Below are 4,384 nucleotides of genomic sequence, written 5' to 3' on the forward strand. Positions count from 1 at the left end.
GTAGGTTTGAGGAAACTGAACGGCAGGTTCAGCTCACAACAGGGCTAACTTTAGTATGTAACTTGGTGGGATCAGACAGTCCATTTATTTTCTTTGCTGCACAAATAACACTGTAATATGTTAATGAAAATTGAAATGAAGGAAAACTTTGCCCATTACTCACCATCGCAATAAATGGCCATTTTTGTGTTTTTCATGTTCTGTGTTCTCTTACCAAATAAATACATTTTATGTAGTTATAGCTGTAATGTAGGCACAGTTCCATATTCTGTTTTCCATTTAACATTTTATTTCATAACCATTTTTTTATGTCATTACTGCAGCTCCAGGCTTTGCAGCCCAGAGCGTGTGCTCCACCCAGTTTTGCCATTTCTCTTGAAGCATCAGATAGAGCTGGGTGAGGTCTGTCCTTTGGGGTCAGTGGGGGCTTCCCACTGCCCCTCTGGCTGAGTGCGTGGTGGGAGCTTAAGGTATCATAGGGGCTGAGGGTTGTGGGAAAAAGACCCTTGAAGTTGTATGGAAAGAATCAACTTTAAAATTATGTTTCCAGCATAGGTCCTGTTGGAGTTTGCTGGCATTATAACACCGATGAGGCTGATGGACAAAGGGAGAAGAGGGAACTCAGAACTTGGAGCTACTTTGTTAATCAGCAGACCTGGGCCTCGGTAGTATAGTCCTCACCACAGGGCCGAGAATAAATCTGGAATTGCCAGGAGTTCTGTGCGGCCAAGGACGGGAGCCCCTATTGAGGTTCAGGCTAACTCAGGCCAATAGAAGAGCCCAGAACACCTGGCGCATGTCTGGCGCTGACAGGATCCCTGGAGACTTGGGAACCACTCTCATTTTTGCTTATTTATCCTAGTTTCAGTCTACACTGCATAGCCCATTCAATTTATTTATTCTGGATTCTTACTCTGCCTCCTTCCATAAAAGATTTGAGATGTCTTGACACTGCAGAGTCAGTGATTCCAGCTTGTGGTCTCAGTATTTGTGTCCCTTTTATTTAGACCTGCATAGTATGGAGTGTACAGAAAGAAGAATGGGAGCTGGGGAAAGACAAACAAAGCTTAAGGAGGGTTGTAAAATACACAGAAGTAAGCAGGTGAGCTTGGCCATTATTTCTTAGGCAGGACACACCAGGAATAAAAAATACACAGCCTACTATTCCTCTGAGGAAATGATGCATGAAATAAATGTTATTAGAAGCCCAGGAGGATGCTTTTCCTTATTTGTTAATGTACCTCGTGCTGAAAATATGCCCAGGGCTGTCAGCACTGGGCGGCAGAATTCTAAGAAGCCTTTCCTGCAGACTCTTACGTTTCGTGGAGGCTCTCTCACTTCCACTTCACACAGAGCCACCAGAAGGAAAGTCTACCTTCCCTTCTCTCTTCCCTTGTCTTTTTATTCCTCTGCTTCCTGACCAGCATTTGACAATGGAATGCCTTCCCAGGATGAACACGTTTTCTCCAATAATCTTGAATACTTCCCTTTTACCTCTAAAGCATCTTTCTTGTCCTGAATAAGGAGGTATCCTTCTCTTGCTTTCTCTCAGTTGAGGTTATTTTGTAGGAAAAAATGATCGCAGCCAGGGCTTGAAAGTGGCAGGGAATAAATTTGAGTATCCCCGATCTTTCCTCATGACAGTGCTGGAGCATTAGCACAAAGCATGTCTATTGTCATGGGAAATAATCCCACCCAAACACATTGGGAAGGCGTGAGGGTGTCTCCTTGGTCTTATTAGCTTAGCAGAGGGAGAGATGGATGAAGGCACGGGAGGTGGGGGAATGAGAAGTGCTGAACACCTGGAATTTGTTCCCTTGGGCCGACGGGTTGCAGCTTGCTTGCTGTTCTCCCTCTGTCTGAGAACACTTCGTATTTAACACTCTCTAATTCTGCTTGCACTCCCTCTACTTCCTTTCTTATTTTCATCTCTCAAGGTTTGTGCCCAAATATGGCTCTATTTCAGCTCTTGTTTTCCACTTCACTTCAGATTCTCAATCCTGTGGGTTGGGCAGAAAAGGCAATTTGCCAAGTCTAGGGCAGGACTTGTGTGTAAGGGAATAGATGAGCACCTTGCTGCTGCTGCTGCTGCTGCTGCGTGTGTGTGTGTGTGTGTGTGAGAGAGAGAGAGAGAGAGAGAGAGGAGAGAGAGAGAGAGAGAGAGAGAAAAGGGAGACAGAGAGATCCTCTAGTAAGTACTTTGGAAACGGCTTCTTCAAAAATGGCAATAGTGATTCCAACATATAGACATATTCTAGAAAACTTAGGGTCTAAGGGTCACAATATTTATCAGGGCACTCATGTATTTGTCTGCATTAATTCAACCAATATTTAGTAATTGCAACTCTTAATTATGCAGTGTGCTTGATGATCAATTCTCTTCTTTTGGATTTGCTCTGGTTCTGCCCGAGACTTAATATAGTCCTTCGGCGTCTGGCTCCCGCTCTCACAGCCATTGCAGTACATTGAGCTCCATAGAGACAGCGCCGGGGCAAGTGAGAGCTGGACGGGCACTGGGCGACTCTGTGCCTCGCTGAGGAAAAATAACTAAACATGGACAAAGGAGATCCTAAGAAGCCGAGAGGCAAAATGTCATCATATGCATTTTTTGTGCAAACTTGTCGGGAGGAGCATAAGAAGAAGCACCCAGATGCTTCAGTCAACTTCTCAGAGTTTTCTAAGAAGTGCTCAGAGAGATGAAAGACCATGTCTGCTAAAGAGAAAGGAAAATTTGAAGATATGGCAAAGGCGGACAAGGCCCGTTATGAAAGAGAAATGAAAACCTATATCCCTCCCAAAGGGGAGACAAAAAAGAAGTTCAAGGATCCCAATGCACCCAAGAGGCCTCCTTCGGCCTTCTTCCTGTTCTGCTCTGAGTATCGCCCAAAAATCAAAGGAGAACATCCTGGCCTGTCCATTCGTGATGTTGCGAAGAAACTGGGAGAGATGTGGAATAACACTGCTGCAGATGACAAGCAGCCTTATGAAAAGAAGGCTGCGAAGCTGAAGGAAAAATACGAAAAGGATATTGCTGCATATCGAGCTAAAGGAAAGCCTGATGCAGCAAAAAAGGGAGTTGTCAAGGCTGAAAAAAGCAAGAAAAAGAAGGAAGAGGAGGAAGATGAGGAAGATGAAGAGGATGAGGAGGAGGAGGAAGATGAAGAAGATGAAGATGAAGAAGATGAAGATGAAGAAGAAGATGATGATGAATAAATTGGTTCTAGCGCAGTTTTGTTTTCTTGTCTATAAAGCATTTAACCCCCCTGTACACAACTCACTCCTTTTAAAGAAAAAAATTGAAATGTAAGGCTGTGTAAGATTTGTTTTTAAACTGTACAGTATCTTTTTTTGTATAGTTAACACACTACCGAATGTGTCTTTAGATAGCCCTGTCCTGGTGGTATTTTCAATAGCCACTAACCTTGCCTGGTACAGTAAGGGGGTTGTAAATTGGCATGGAAATTTAAAGCAGGTTCTTGCTGGTGCACAGCACACATTAGTTATATATGGGGATGGTAGTTTTTTCATCTTCAGTTGTCTCTGATGCAGCTTATATGAAATAATTGTTGTTCTGTTAACTTAATACCACTCTGTAATTGCAAAAAAAAAAAAAAAGTTGCAGATGTTTTGTTGACATTATGAATGCTTCTAAGTAAATACAATTTTTTTTATTAAAAAAATATATATAGTCCTTCACTCATACTGGATGGTCATTAAGTGATAGATAGTTGTTCAACCATCCAATCCTTTCTTTGCAGCCCAAGAAATAGCTAGGCACTGTCTTCATGTCTTGAAGCAGGATTCTCATAAAGGATGCTTTAGTCTTCCATGGCATGGAAAACTCTGACTAGTTATGTATAAACACTGATTTTGGGTGTTTTGAATCCTGAATCTGCCACATTTTTGTGTGTGACCCTCCCGCCAACCTTGGACAAATTACTTGGCACCTCTGAGCCTCCATTTTTGCACCTATAATAACTCAATTCCTGCTGTGGTTATGATTATGCTGCTACTTCTGGTAACCTCCACTTTCTTTTTCATTTCAGATCAGCAACCACTTCTCCACATGATCTCTTTGCTGTGTCTAGAGTTAGGTATTTCTCATCCTTAGCCATTGGCTGGTAAAGCACCAGACAGGTGTTATTCAGTAAATACTTATTCATGAGCCAAGTTTTAAGTCTAATTTTCCAAAAGTTTGTGTATGTGAAGTTCCTCCCCAGTTCCTCCCACACATCCCAGTGGTTTCAGTGGTTGATAATAGAACAAGTGGAAGGTCCATTAAAGCATTAGCTTTAAAAGCATTAAAGCATTAAAGCATTGGCTTTGTGTGGTGTGACTTGAGAGCAAATGTCGAGGAGCCCATTTTTTAATATCATAGGAAGTT

The 4,384-nt window shown here is 42.4% G+C and overlaps 1 pseudogene across 1 annotated transcript; it reads left to right on the top strand.

Annotated features, from left to right (window-relative positions):
- The first annotated feature begins 2,434 nt into the window (after nucleotides 1–2,434).
- On the top strand, nucleotides 2,435–3,615 carry LOC117097246 (annotated as a pseudogene). Its single transcript, XR_004442875.1, has one exon. The product of XR_004442875.1 is annotated as a high mobility group protein B1-like (transcript).
- Nucleotides 3,616–4,384: the final 769 nt, after the last annotated feature.

The sequence above is a fragment of the Trachypithecus francoisi genome, unplaced genomic scaffold, assembly GCF_009764315.1.
Source record: "Trachypithecus francoisi isolate TF-2019V2 unplaced genomic scaffold, Tfra_2.0 Lachesis_group15, whole genome shotgun sequence".
NCBI lineage: Eukaryota > Metazoa > Chordata > Mammalia > Primates > Cercopithecidae > Trachypithecus > Trachypithecus francoisi.